Genomic DNA, 16,013 nt, shown 5'->3' on the forward strand with positions numbered 1-16,013 from the left:
CAGATCGCTAGTGGCGAAAGGCCAATGGACCAGCTGCTGCCTGCCATTGGCATCAGGTGGTCCCACAGCTTGTAGTGGAAAGGCCATTGAGTCAGCCTCAGCCGGTGGCTCCTCCCTCTGACCCCTAGTGTGTGGAGGACTCCTTAATCCCTCCTCCTTCCCTATCACCACCCCTCCTGCCTCCTCCCCTTGTGTCTCAGCCCCTCCCCTTCCCCTTGTACCTCCACCCCTTCCCCTGCCCCTCCCTCCTGAGCTACCGGGCATAGGAAGGTGGGGCTGAGAAAGATTCCTCCTCCAGATCACTTGGAGAAGGGAGGACAGAGAAAAATGGTGCAGAATGCTTGGCTCCTTCCTTTGGCTCCTCCTTCTTTTCAGCGGCTAATGCCATGATTGCCTTCTGTGAGGAAGAAAGGGCTTCAGCCCTTTAGGGTGCTTCTCTATAAGGAACTGCCAGGTGGTTATGTAGGGGACCTGTTCAGGGTGCCCTGGTAACCCATAGACTATGTTCTTGACTTGATAGATAATTGGGAGGTCGAAAGTTCCCTCCTCCAGGCAGCCCACATCAAGCACAGGCCACTTGTTCCTGCAACAAATGGAGAGTTTAGTTTTCTGGACCACAAACCCTAAGTCATCAGTTTGGGCTCAGAAGTCCTTGAAGTTGTCTGACAGGATATTAATGGGGTGGGGTGGATGCGGCTTGACCCATCTCTCTAGGATAAGAAAGGAAGTTAGTAGACAAGGACAGACAACAGACATGGACAAACAAGTACTGGTATGGCACCTCAAACAGAAACCAGAATCAGGACAATGGCCTTTCTCATGGCTGTTTCAGAGCCCTGTTTTACAGGAGCGACCTGCTATTCTTTCCCTGCTCAACCAGAGCCCCCAAATACTATACAGGTGGATGGAAGAAGTCTCTTGATCCACGTGGCCCAGGTCCCAGAAGTGTGTCCACTTGGCATACCTGGGCCAGCTTCAGCTTCAGTTCAGCTCGAGCTTTTCAGAGAACAGAACAAAGAACACAAGAATGAAGGAACACCAAGACACACAAACAGCACTCACACTTACCTGCCAACTGGATTTTCAAACCGCCATGTGTCAGGAGTCTTGGGGGGACTTCCTGGCTAATGCACCATATGTTGGGGTCCATGAGAAGTCCCCCAAAAGATCACCAGTCACAATGCAATCAGCAAGAGAGCATTCATTGTTAGTTATTATGTACTGCTATGTTATTCATTAAGTGGCATGGCACTGTTTACCATGTGAGAAAAGCCCTGAGGTACAACAAAACCCACTAGAAGAGTTTATTAGGGGAAGGAGAACAGAGTGTAGTGCTTAGGCTTATGGAAATGGTCATGCAAGGAAAGAGAGGAGGGAGGGGGTCTGTGACTTGCTTTTTATGGATTACCCCACACACGCACATATGGGTTTACATAGCTACACCATGCATGTGCATAGATTATGATATGTGATCACGCTCCACGTAATTATGTGACCAAGCAGCACACAGATTACGTAGGACATAAGACCTTGGAATGACCAAGCCTCTTGCTTGGCTATTGGACAGTGCATGTGCGGTCATGTAGCCTATCATTTATTATGCCACATGCATGTGGGGTTCCTCACCTGTACAAAATGGTGATGACCTTGAGAAAAATGTGTAAACTCCTTTTAAGCACAGCTAAGGGGAGATCCTAGGGCAGTTAGGTCATTTGGTCATTTTATCTACGATTGGCTTAAGTGAGTGGCAATTATGTTGGTACATTTCTAATTGGTTAGGGCTAGCAGGGGTGGGTTTAAGGCTATAGCTTTTCCATTCTTGGGCAAGTCTGGACAAGTCCTAAGCATTGTTGTTATTTTGTTATTACCTGTGTGTGCTGTGTGTGTTCCTGCACACATATATGTGTGTGTGTGTGGGGGGGGGACGGGGTAGGGAGTTGGCCCAGGTATGCGTGTAACTCTCCTTGTCCACTGTTAGGGGTATTGGCAATTGATTGCCCTTTGTGAACTGAGGCTAGGCAGTGGGGGAGGCCCAAAACAACTTGACCACAAGGCTGCCATGACAGGCTTAGAGAGCCAGACACAGCTTCTGGCAGGTAACATCTGGATACAGGAAAAACCATAAGCAGATCCCACCCAGTGGGACCTGCATCTAAGAGGAAATACCTGACATTCCAAACATTTCCTATACCCCAACCTCTGCTATGATAAAAAACAAAAAACAAAACAAAAAAACACCCTTCCTGGGCTCTGGGCTCTCTGTTCTCACAGTAGGAGGCAAACTGCAAATGTTGCTGAGTACTTGCAGTGTACTGTGACCCCCTAGTGTTGATATCAAAATTAAAGAGAACGGGAGCTGTGCTCTTCAAGGCTTGGAAAAGATTTTGTTGTTCTAAAGTAGGTATTGTAAAGTGGGTATTGTAGCCAAGGCTGGCCTAGAACTCACAGTCCTCCTATCTCACTCAGCCTCTTGAGTGCAGGATTCTACAAATATTCTACTATGCTCAGTTCATTCTTGTGATGTGTGGAGAGAGTGTTATTATTATTATTATTATTATCATTATCACTAATGGAAACAAAAATATACCTAAAACCGAAGCTTCTGGGAAAAACCCTTGTTTTTCCCTACCTTGCATAGCTCCTCAAACTTAGCCTTGGCCTTCTTCCTGGCCTTGTGTTACAGAGCTGGATCTCTGAAGACATCCTTGTTGACAACAGTTTTGTTCAAGGGGATGTCCACAGAGCACTTTGTGGGCATAAGGTGATCATGGCCATACACTTTCACAAAGGACTTGATCTTTGATTTCTTGGCAATTTTCTTCTTGCCTGTGGCAGCTGTCACTTTTTGGGGATAGCAGTCAATTCCAGCCACTGGCTGTAAGGGTGGTCTGAGGTACCATCATCAATGTTCTTCATGATGACAGCTTTGTGTCCTGAAAAGTATTTAGCCAGGACCAGACCACTTTTCCAGGTTTCACGAACTTGCCCATTTCAACAGCAAGCAGCAGGGACCCAGAAGGAAAGTCTGACTTTTGTGTGCTGGGCAGGAGCTCAAATCCAGGGCCTATGAATTCTAGTAAAAAAATGTCCCACTGAGTCTATTCCTAGCTCCAAAGCAATATTCTTTTTTTGTTGTTGTTTTTGTTTTCGTTTTTCAAGACAGGGTTTCTCTGTGTAGCCTTGCGCCTTTCCTGGAACTCGCTTTGTAGACCAGGCTGGCCTTGAACTCACAGAGATCCACCTGCCTCTGCCTGCCCAGTGCTGAGATTAAAGGCATGTGCCACCATCGCCCGGCCATCCAAAGCAATGTTCTTTAAAGTATGTCCTCAAGACTAGCTTCTGAGTCACCTGGGCACTTACCAGGAAAGCAGATCTTAGCTAGGCAGAGTAGTGTGTATCTGTAATCCTAAGCAATTGACATAGGAGGAAGATGAGCTCAGTGTTCAAGCAGTAAGTTTGAGGCGAGCGTGAACTACTTGAGACCCTATTTCAAAACCACAAGAAAAGAAAACAGAAGAGAAAATGAAACAAACTTTCATGCTCTGCTTCTGTTCTTCTAAGGCAAACTGCAATGTTGGCCAGTGTTTGAACAACCTCTCCAGGTAATCCTCAGTGCACCAAGATGTGAGAGGGCCACTCCAGAGAGAAGTAGGGGAGGAAAAAGAGGAGAGAGAGCAGAGATTGAGAGATGTGACATGAACTTCTGGGAACACAATATGAGGAAGTCTTGGTGACAGAATTTGTGAATGTGAAACTAAAGGAATAGTTAATTTGTTTATTCTTTTAAAGTGCTTTGCACTATTGCTACTCTGGTCTGAACTTATAGCCATCCTATAAAATCTGTTTCACTCGGAGACTAAGGAGCTTTGCAGATAAGCAGCCCATACATAATGAAAACAGGTTATATGTGAAGATGTCTTTTACCTGCTCAAACATAAAACAAAAATCATCTTTAACTGACTTCTGAACACCACACAATCCATACTTGTGTTAATGTAGATATGTATGTTACCTTTAAAAATGTGTGTGTTTTCAGAAAAAAAAGGACCAGACACCAATAAAATCAAGTAGCCCTGGCCCCTGTTTGGGTAGCTGTTGCCTTGCTTGCTGACCTTAACCTTGGTGTCCTCCCTATGCTGATTCCCTGCTAGTCTCCACCCTCCTGAATGCTTAAGGGAAGTTCCTTGTTTGTGTATCCTGCATATTGGGCGTTAACAGCTTAGATGTAAGATTGTAAACATCAATAGCAAACTTCTGCCCTCCAGGGGTTCTTCCATTGTGCTATAAGCCTGTATTTAAGGTTTCTTCCTTCTTTCAATAAATGGCATTTGGCATTCTACTGAGGTGAATGACACACTGTCTCTTGTCTATGTTTTTCGATCCACAGCCCCTTGCTCAGACATGGGGGTGGTAGTAGCATGGGTGTTTTCACTACAGCAGCCCAAGTGACCCAGCCTCTTAGAGTGCCTCTGTTGCAGTTTCCTCAGAATTCTGCATCCAGAACAAAGCTGCTAGCTGAGCTGGTCTAGCCTCATGCACTACTACAGCCAGGACCCTACACTTTGCTATTACATAGAGACTGAACAACATATGATGCAGCTTTCCCAGGACTTGACCATTATCTCCATTTACTCAGGGTCCTCCAAGGATGTCACCCCAAGACAATAAGAAGCAGTCTAGAGAACATGATACCCACATTCACAAGAGGTGGGGTAGGTGGGCTTTGGTCGTTTGATAGGTTATAGATGTTTGTCATGTTTTAGGGGTGTTGGTTACAAGTTGTTATTGGTCACGGCCAGGAATAAAGCTGAACAAAGGAGATTAGATTCAGGGATCTCTTTCTGAAGGAGAAAATCGGGAATATAGTATAAAAATGATGAGATAAAAGGATGTATTGTTGAGTCTACTTTTGAGCAACCAAATATTTTACACTGGTATGGATTTTTGTATATTGATACAAATTTAAGGTTATTTTTGTTATACTGTATGTATGTTTCTACTCTTGTTTAAGGTGTTGTACCTATGTACCTCATTTACAATTGTAATATAGAGTTTTAGTCCTTGGAAGCTATTTAGGATAATAAAGAAAAACAGGTTAGTAGTTAGTCATCTATAACAATAAACTTACAGTCATGTCAGGTATGTTTTCAAGGTCAGAGACATATTTTAAATAGCTAGGTAGTTGTCAAACACTTCAAAGACCCACAGAATATGGCATTAAAATGTTTTAATGCCAAAGGGTTTTCATGACAGTGAGACACAGCTGTTCCTGGCAGCACTGTTTACTTCAAAAAAGGATGATGGGCATCAAAGAACCTCCATACAGAGTTTGCTTTCATTGTGGCAAAGCTAGCCATTTTGGCCATAAACTGCCTTTGCCTTGACTGCTAACTATGTTGTCCAAACAGAGCAAGCAGGACACAAAAGAGAGCAACTGCCAAAATTTGCCAAGACAAGATAGGACAATCCTTTAAAATTCCTGCTTCATAGAAAAGTCTGTCAGATAACCTAGGACTGTAGGCTGAAGATGGATGCCCCAACATTGCAGGTGTCTCTGTCATTTTTATAGTTTTGGAAGTTGCTTGTTCTTCATTTTGTGTTTACTCAGGTAATATTATATCCTTCTTGGATCTCTGATGGGGATTGAACACTAGATAGTATACAGTTTTCTTTTTTAAAAAATATATTAATTTATTAAATTTTTTTCATTTTACATACAAACCCCAGTTCCCCCTCCCTTTCCTTCTCCTGCCTCCTCACCTCCCTCCCACTCTACCCCCATCCACTCCTCAGAGTGGGTAAGGCCAGTATACAGTTTTCTTTTTTCAGAAAAAAACCTTATATAAGAGATATAAAGTTTATAAGGCTGAGAAACATAAAAGCTTAAGTTATTTATTTAAGAAGATGTTTTTAGGTCTAAAAAGATAGGTTTAGGATAGTAATACAAGTTATTATAGAAAATGGTTTAGATATAAAACTTTAAATTCATCATGATTGATAATAGAGTGCTTTCTCCAAATATGTCAAATACAAGTGGACTGGACAATGTGAATGTAATTCTTACCTGATAATTGTTCTTATTGTATGTAGTTTTACTATGGTAGAGTTAAAACTTTTTCTTTTCATTTAGATAGAAGGGGAAAATGTTGTGGAACATTTGTACACTGTGTGAAGATATATTGCTGTGATAGGTTTGATAAAGAGCTGAATGGCCAATAGCTAAGCAGGAGGTATAGGTGGGACTTGCAGGAAGAGAGAAAGGAAGTGGAGTAGAAGCTAGGCATGGCATCAGTCTTAGCATTTCCTTTTCTTAAGCTTCTCTTAGTAGCCATTTAGAATATTTTTCATTTTCAAATCTATTTTTTAAAATTTTATTGAGTGTATGGGTATTTTGTCTGCATGAATATCTGTGCCTCATGTGATGACTAGTACCCACAGTACCAGAAGGGGGCACTGGATCATCTGGGGCTGGAGTTACAGAAAGTTGTGAGTTGCCATGTGAGTGGAGGAACTGAGCTCTGGTTCTCCTCAAAAACTACCAGTGCTCTACTGTTGAGCTATTTTTTTTTAAATTGGGTTTAGTGAGGTATAATTTACAAGTGATGAACTTTACAAATTTAAATTGTAAATTGGATGGGTTTTGACAAATGTATGCAGTCTCAGCCTCTATGATTGTGATACAAAATACTTCACTACCTTAACATGTTTCTTTATGCCCTAAAGTGAGGAGTCCTCATCATTCTTTGTCTTCAGAAACAACCAATCTGCTTCCAATCACTGTAGGTTTATTTTGTCTAGATTGTCACCCTGTTGGAATATGGGACACAAGTGTTAATTTTTATTGCTCAGAAATGACACTTGGAGTGTTACGGTGTTCAAGACTACTGGGAAAAGACTAGACTCAATACAGATTATAAGTAGTCAAATTTATTAAAACTGCTAGCAGGGCTGCAGTTTCTTAGCCAAATCAGAGACAAGCCACACAGAAATAGGTGAGGGGAGGGCTTTTAAAAGTGAAGACCACAATTACTTCATTTCTGTAGGATTTGCAGTTATGTGAGGAACTGCCTCATTCACCCTGCACACACTGATAAGAGAATTTACAGAAGCCAGAACAAACAGCTAATCATTTCACAGCAGTTACATGATTCTGGGGGAGGGGGCAGGTTGCCAGGAGCTCATCTTTCAGGAGTTTACTTAAGAGGTCAACATCTGTTAAAGAAAGTGCCTGGTACAAAATGGAATTTCCTGAACCATCACAAGAGCATCTAAACCAAGTTTCTTTCTTCAACAATTGACAGATTTAGGCTGTCCACTGTTTTTAGGAACTGTGAATAAAGTTGCTTCAAACACTGATGTAAATCTTGATCAAGATGCATGTTTTTCTATCTACCAGGAACCATTGCTTGCAGAATATCCTACATTTCTAGAAAACATTCCAACTGTGTCATATGACATATGATATAAAAACTTTCCATGAGCTAAAATCACAGATTGTGGGAGGCTATGTCAGAAGGATTATCATTAGTTTGGAGGCAGCTCAGGCTAAAATACTGAATTCAAAGCCAGTCTGAAATATAGCATGAGATGCTGTCTCAAAAAAAAAAAAAAAAAAAAAAAAAAAAAAAAAAAAAAGGACAAATGAATTTATTTCTGTCTATTTTCCTGCCTTATCTGTAAGTATTTTTCCAGGCCAAGTTTATGGACCATTAGTAATTCTATGATGGTAGGGACTAGCAACAAATGGGACACACAACTTCTTAGTCCTTACATCTGCATGACTGCAGAAAATGACAAGCACTCCAAAGACGCTAAGAGTTGAGATGACCTGAAAAAACATGTTACCTAGGGCTGGCTTGTACCCCTCCCCACCAAGTTCACACAATGAAGCCCTAACCTAGCCCTCAGGGTGGCTGTATCTGGAGATGTGATCTTTAGGACATTATCAGTCAAATCTAGTCATAAAGGGAAACACTAATCTGATAGAAATGTGGCCTTAGAAGAGAAAGAGAATTTCCTTTCTTTCACCATGTAAAGACTTAAGAAAGTGGTCATCTGCAAATAAAACAAGATTCTTTACCAGGCAACAAAACATCTGGCTCCCCAACCTTGGGCTTTCTGGTTTTAAGAACTGTAAGAAATAAATTGTGTCCAGTTACTAAGTCTGTGGTATTTGATAATGGCAGCCCAAGCTGAATGAGATCCATGGTCTGAGATAGTGCTGCTCTATCTGCCTGGCTAATGTGGGTGGGATGGAGGAAGGAGTACTTCCAGCAATCACCTTGTAGTCTTATGACATTCTGCTCTGACACAGCAAGGAGCAGTCTTATAGCTCTTCTGTAGTCCCCATGTCTACAAGTATTATGGCTCTTGTGCAGGCTGAAGAAATTGGTATTGCTCAGTTGGAGCTTCTAGACCTAGGGGCCCAAAGTCCTCAGCTCTTGACCCTGTTTCTCAGTTACCACATATTCTGCTGTTGTCATTATTCCTACTGCCATCACTGCCTCTGCACTGCTCCCCTGCCTCTGCTCCCCTGCTCCCCTGCTCCCCTGCCTCTGCTCTGCTGCTCCACTGCCTCTGCTCCACTGCCTCTGCTCCCCTGCCTCTGCTCTGCTGCTCCACTGCCTCTGCTCCCCTGCCTCTGCTCTGCTGCTCCCCTGCCTCTGCTCCACTGCCTCTGCTCCCCTGCTCCCCTGCCTCTGCTCCACTGCCTCTGCTCCCCTGCCTCTGCTCCCCTGCCTCTGCTCTGCTGCTCCACTGCCTCTGCTCCACTGCCTCTGCTCCCCTGCCTCTGCTCTGCTGCTCCACTGCCTCTGCTCCCCTGCCTCTGCTCTGCTGCTCCCCTGCCTCTGCTCCACTGCCTCTGCTCCACTGCTCCCCTGCCTCTGCTCCACTGCCTCTGCTCCCCTGCCTCTGCTCCCCTGCCTCTGCTCTGCTGCTCCACTGCCTCTGCTCCCCTGCTCCACTGCCTCTGTTCCACTGCCTCTGCTCCCCTGCCTCTGCTCCACTGCTTCCCTGCCTCTGCTCCACTGCCTCTGCTGCTCCACTGCTCCTCTGCTCCACTGCCTCTGCTCTGCTGCTCCCCTGCTCCACTGCCTCTGCTCTGCTGCTCCCCTGCTCCACTGCCTCTGCTCCACTGCTCCCCTGCCTCTGCTCTGCTGCTCTGCTGCTCCCCTACTCCACTGCCTCTGCTCCACTGCTCCACTGCCTCTGCTCTGCTGCTTCCCTGCTCCACTGCCTCTGCTCTGCTGCTCCACTGCCTCTGCTCCCCTGCCTCTGCTCCATTGCTCCCCTGCCTCTGCTCCACTGCTCCACTGCCTCTGCTCCGCTGCTCCACTGCCTCTGCTCCACTGCCTCTACTCCCCTGCTCCACTGCCTCTGCTCCACTGCTCCCCTGCCTCTGCTCTGCTGCTTCCCTGCTCCACTGCCTCTGCTCTGCTGCTCCACTGCCTCTGCTCCCCTGCCTCTGCTCCACTGCTCCCCTGCCTCTGCTTCACTGCTCCACTGCCTCTGCTCTGCTGCTCCACTGCCTCTGCTCCACTGCCTCTACTCCCCTGCTCCACTGCCTCTGCTCCACTGCTCCCCTGCCTCTGCTCTGCTGCTCCCCTGCTCCACTGCCTGTGCTCTACTGCCACTGCTCCCTCTTGATTCCTGTCCCTGTGGCTCCTTCCTCTGTGTCCTCAGTTTTGCCCTTTCAGCAGTTAAGCAGCTGCCACTTTGCCACCTATGCACCTTGCCCTGCAGCCGCTGCACCATCACTGCCACCATTCTACACTCTTTGCTGCCACTGCTTTGTGTCCCTATCTCATACCATTGCACTAAAAGGAAGCTGGAAGAGGCCACTCAAGAGAAGTCTTTAATTGGGCCGAATGTTGCAGCTTCAGAGGACACAGCATGGAGGTTTCTCTCTCCCCATTCGCCACTGAGCAGAGCAGCCTGTTTCTGCATACATAGGCAGAGAGAGAAGGGTGTTTGCACCAGGCACAGCATATGCTTCATGCTAAGGAATCCTGTGCCCTCTTCACCACCACCAATCACAGCTTTATACCTTCCAGTCAGAGAAAACAATCCCCAATGTTTGGCCACCAGGGGAGCACTTCTCTGGCTTAGGTGGAAATGGTTGGGTTCTAAAGCAGGCTAGTAGAGTCCACCAATGCTTGTGAGAGCATAGAGTGTGATGTTGACTGAGACCATCCTAGCAAGGTTTACACCTTGAGGGATTGCAGCAAGCAGCTGTGATCATTTTGTAGATTCCTCAAGGAGTCCAAAGAATGTTAAAAAATGACTGGCTCTGGCACAAAAGTCCAGCCCTTTGCTCAAAGAAGTAAGGAGAGTCCAATAGCTGCCAACTAGACAGTGGGTTAAACGGCTCTACCAGCCCTCCACCTGTTTTTCTTATTTATTTATTTATTTATTTATTTATTTATTTATTTATTTATTTATTTATTTATTTATCTATCTATCTATCTATCTATCTATCTATCTATCTATCTAGGTTTCTTGAGACAGGGTTTCTCTGTGTTGTTTTGGTGCCTGTCCTGGATCTTGCTCTGTAGACCAGGCTGGCCTCGAACTCACTGAGATCTGCCTCACTTTGCCTCCCCAGTGCTAGGATTAAAGGCATGTGCCACCACCGCCCAGCAGTAAGCTTTATTTTAAAATTTATGATTCAGGTGGATAACTCCAAAGAAACAGTGCCATCTAGATGCAACAGGACTAGTAGACATATGAGCTCACAGAGACTGTGACAGCACACACAAAACTTGCACTGGTTCAAATCAGACAAAATCCCAGCACTGAGAATGGAGAGTGGACCCAAGTCCCACCCCTGACCAAGAAGTTATTTGCAAAAGATACCTTATGGGTGGTGTGGAGAGAGACGGCTGTGTAGAGCCATGTGAGAGCTGATGCAGAATGTGAATGAAGTGTGTGTGTGTGCTGAGTGAGAAATGAAGAAGCATGAGAGAAGCATGAGGGAGTGAGTGGTTAAAATGTAAGTAAAGAGTGAGTGAAAAATGTACAGGAAAGACGTGTGAGTGAGTGTGTGAGAGAGCTGCTGCTATGTGAGGAGCCGTGCTGAGGAACCGTGTGAAGTGCTGTAGGTAAGAGAGCTGTACAAATGAGATGTTTAGCTGTGGCTGTGTGGAGACTTGTAACTGTGGAGGCAAGGAGGATGAAGCTGTATAGAAAAGAGATGCAGAAGAGAAGTGTATGTAAAAGAATGATGTGTGGTTATGCGAAAAGATGTATGCTTATAAAGATATGTAGCTGTATGCAGCAGTGTGGAGATATGTAGCTGTATGGAGACAGAAAGAGTCAGAAACCATTTTTTAAAATGAAGTAAAAGAGAAAGTTATCATCAGAAAAGGTGTGTGTTTCCTTATTTTACCAGTCAGATAGATAGAAACTTATTATAATCCTCAGATAGAAAAAGTCTAGCCTTTAGATAGAAAAGGGTTTTTTCTTAAACCCTTGATACTCTGAGGTTTTCTATTTACAATCCTAGAATAGCTCAGGGGCTATGGTCTCCCAGTCTGTGATAATGACATCTCAATTATCTTTTTAGTGTCAATTTAAAAAACTTTTCTACATAGGTCTCTAGTTTTTTTCTCTGTGTGGCAAAAATATCCATTCTAAAATCTTATCTTCTCTCTGCATAAGAATTCCAGTAGGAGAATAGTTAGAAGGTAGAATATTTAGGATGCAACCAAGCTCTGGATCCAAGGGCTGCATCCTGTCATTCTTTATTTACCAGAGCCAATTCTCTCTCAGCTTCAGCTGATAATTTTCTTGAACTATTTAAATTCTTGTTACCTTGTCAGGTCTGAATAAATTACTTAGTTCTTGAGTTGTTAATCCAATTGTGGGCCATAGTCAATTAATGTCTCCTAGCAATTTTTGTAAGTCATTAAGAGCCTGCAATTGATCTCTCATAATTTTCACATTTTGGGATTGAATTTTTTATAAACCTATTTTCTTTTTTTAAAAAAACCTCTGCAATTATTAGTTTATTAGTATCATCCAGGACTCATGTTCAGTATTCCTCCTCAAATTACATAAACGAACGCAAATGTAAAGAACCCAAATCAAAATTATGTAACAAACAGCACTCCATCACAAAAGCACATAAAAGCACAAGAACACTATTTTAAAACACTGGAACTTTAAGAGAATGATAGTCTCAAAAAACCACAAAATTGCCAAATTGTTCCCTAACTGTTAAGCAGATTAAAAATGACTAATGAATGAGTTTGGGTTTTATAAAGAAAAACCAAATGGATTGGACAACGGGTACTAATGTGCAAAGTTTATCATCTTCTCTTGTATCTGATTTATCAAGGGATAAATCACAATATAGGAAAATATACCCTCACTTTAATTTTAAATGTGGCATAGTTTTAACAAAAGTTGGCTCAACTAATTAAAAATACTTTTCAAACAGTCAAGTTTCCTGAGCAATAATCCTATAGCTAGATGGGCAAAGGCATTTCAGCCAGCGTTCTCACCACAGCCTCTGCTAGGACTGAGGTCAACAAGTTTAATCTGGCAGTCTCGTATTTTGGGGACACATTCTCAGGTCTTTAACAGGGAACTGCAGAATGTCACTGCCATTACACAGTAATGGACGTTAAGAGTCCTTGTGATTAGAATAGAACATACTTTTCTATTACTCCTTCAAGGACAGACTTTCAGATGGTTTGATTCTAATAATCCCACACCGTGTGATAGAGTCGATCATCGATCATTCTCAGCTTTGCATGTAGGTTATGTACTATCTCTTTATCCAACTGATCACGACTTTGGAGTTTCAACTATGGATGAAAATGTTACCCCCATCACAATATGCAGGGCGTGTAGATAAAAGCTTTTTTTATCCAGCTAACTATATGAAAAGAAAACACTGCAATAATTCATGTGACCCAAAATGGGCAAAAGCAAAAGACTAGCTTCCCCTTGAGAAGAAAAATTTCAGACCTATGAAAAGGACAATACTAATAAAAAAATTGCATTTACTTAGAAGCATTCAGAATGTCAACAAAACAGCTGCTTTTTTTTTTTTTGCAATTACAGAGTGGTATTCAGTTAACAGAACAACAATTATCTTTGTATAAGCTGCATCAGAGACAACTGAAGATGAAAAAAAATAAAACAAAAGCAACAACAAAAAAATAAAACAACAACAACAACAAAAACCTACCGTCCCCATGTAGAACTAATTTGTGCTGTGCACCAACAGGAACCTGCTTTGAATTTCCATGCCAGTTTACAACCCCCAGACTGGACCAGGCAAGGTTAGCAGCTATTGAAAACACCACCAGGACAGGGCTAGCTAAAGACACATTCGGTAGTGTGTTATTTATACAAAAAAAGACACTGTACAGTTTAAAAACAAATCTTACACAGCCTTACATTTCAATTTTTTTCTTTAAAAGGAGTGAGTTGTGTACAGGGGGTTAAATGCTTTATAGACAAGAAAAAAACTGCGCTAGAACCAACTTATTCGTCATCATCATCTTCTTCATCTTCGTCTTCCTCTTCTTCCTCCTCTTTCTCATGCTCTTCATCCTCCTCCTCCTCTTCCTCTTCCTGCTTTTTCTTGCTCTTTTCAGCCTTGACGACCCCCTTCTTGGCCGCATCGGGTTTTCCTTTAGCTCTGTAGGCAGCAATATCCTTCTCATACTTCTCCTTCAGCTCGGCAGCCTTCTTCTCGCAGGGCTGCTTGTCATCCGCAGCTGTGTTGTTCCGCATCTCCCCCAGCTTCTTTGCAACGTCCCCGATGGACAAGCCGGGGTGCTCTCCTTTGATTTTGGGCGATACTCAGAACAGAACAAGAAGAAGGCCGAAGGAGGCCTCTTGGGTGCATTGGGGTCCTTGAACTTCTTTTTGGTCTCCCCTTTGAGGGGGATGTAGGTTTTCATTTCTCTTTCATAACGAGCCTTGTCAGCCTTTGCCATGTCTTCAAATTTCCCCTTTTCTTTAGCAGACATGGTCTTCCACCTTTCTGAGCACTTCGTCGAGAACTCTGAGAAGTTGACAGAAGCATCCGGGTGCTTTTTCTTGTGTTCCTCCCTGCAAGTTTGCACAATGAATTCATATGAGGACATTTTGCCTCTCGGCTTCTTAGGATCTCCTTTGCCCATGTTTAGTTGATTTTCCTCCACTAGGCACAGAGTCGCCCAGTGCCCGTCCGGCTCTCGCTTGCCCTGGCGCTGTCTCTATGGAGCTCAATGTACTGCAATGGCTGTTATAAACCTATTTTCTATGCTAGGTAATTAATAAAATCTCCTCTTTGTATTTTTGGGGGAGCAATTTCTAATCCCCAGCAAGGTATTTTTTTATTTCCTTAAACATTTTTTCTAAGGTATCACCCATACAATGTAAATTATACATTGTGAGAACTGTTAATGAATTATTTCCAATGGCTGTGGACAAAATATTGGCACAGGGTGAGGCAGTTTCATGTAGTCAGAAAGTTTCTCCAGTTCCACCAGGTCCTTACAGTCCTGAGGTCCACTTATAAAATAATCATTCAGAGTTTTAATATTATTTATAACTGCTTGGCTATTAGCTCAGGCTTATTACGGACTAGCTCTTACACTTAAATTAACCCATAATTCTTATCTATGTTTAGCCACCTGGCTTGGTACCTTTTCTCAGTTCTGCCTTGTCGTCTTGTTTCCCCTGTGTCTGGCTGGTGACTGCTGACTCAGCCCTTCCTCTTCCCAGAATTCTCCTCATCTGCTTGTCCCACCTATACTTTCTGCCTGGCTACTGGCAAATCAGTGTTTTATTTATCAACCAAGCAGAGCAACACATATTCACAGCATACATAAATACATCCACCAGCTGTTTCACATCCTTGTGGGAGAACTTTCCATTGATACCTTTTAGTAGTCTGGGAATTATTATAAGAAGGCACCATGAAAGTAAATTTTTCTCTATTCTGTTTTTGTAAAGGTATAGTGAAGCAGCAGTCTTTTAAACCAACCACTATAACAGACCATTCTTTAGGTAATGGAGAAGACAGGGGAATTTCAGGTTGTATAGAGCCCATTAGCTGAATTACTTTATTTATGGCTCTCAAATCTGTTAACATTTTCCATTTTACAGATTTTTATTTTAATGACAAATACATTAATTCCAAGAATTCCAAGGATTGGTTAATTTTTCAATATGCTGTACATTTAGCTGCTCCTGTACCAGCTGTTCTAATGCCTGTGATTTTTATAATGTCAAAGGCTATTGTTCCACCCAGACAGGTTTATCAGTTTTAACTTTTTTTTTTTTTTTTTTTTCTGAGACAGTGTTTCTCTGTAGCTTTGGAGCCTGTTCTGGAACTCACTTTGTAGACTAGGCTGGCCTCGAACTCACAGAGTTCCACCTGCTTCTGCCTCCTGAGTGCTGGGATTACAGGCGTGTGCCACTACCACCCAGCCAGTTTTAACCATTTAGGTCTGTTGGCACCATTAAGAGGTCACCAGCTGTTGGGTCCCATTTATGTACAACTTGAACAGTCTGTGACTGCTCTAGAGACTATCTTTTAATATTTATCCCTGAAGCATTCTCTATTTTACGGTTTGTTTCTGAGATTGTAGGAATATTGATCTGTGTTTCTATTACTGTGATAAATCACATCCCCATAAATTCATTGCTATGTTGGCCTCACATGGTTTTAATTTTCCTCTCTAACCTTCTGGTCCTATGCATCCCACCTATCTTTTGCTTTGTCTCACCTGAGATAAAGTTCCAGTCCCTAGAAGCTGAACATTTAGCTCTGAAAAGGCCAATTTGGATGCCAAGATTTTGGTGCAAGTAAAGTTACATCTGTCCCTGCATCCACTGCACCTTACATTCCACTGCTATTTATTTGTATTGTTAACTTTGGTCTTTGATTGTTTAAAGACATTTGTCAAAATATTTGTTTTATGGTTTCTCCTGAAAATTTGTTTATCTTTTAATGGTGTTCTGTCATCCAGAACAGTATGGTTTCTTACAATAGGGATTAGGTCCTT

At 43.0% G+C, this 16,013-nt stretch overlaps 2 pseudogenes; both read right to left on the reverse strand.

Annotated features, from left to right (window-relative positions):
* Positions 1 to 2,587: 2,587 nt before the first annotated feature.
* On the reverse strand, positions 2,588 to 2,990 carry LOC118578767 (annotated as a pseudogene).
* Positions 2,991 to 13,497: 10,507 nt separating this feature from the next.
* LOC118578572 lies at positions 13,498 to 15,125 on the reverse strand (annotated as a pseudogene).
* Positions 15,126 to 16,013: the final 888 nt, after the last annotated feature.

Source organism: Onychomys torridus, chromosome 2 (assembly GCF_903995425.1).
Source record: "Onychomys torridus chromosome 2, mOncTor1.1, whole genome shotgun sequence".
NCBI lineage: Eukaryota > Metazoa > Chordata > Mammalia > Rodentia > Cricetidae > Onychomys > Onychomys torridus.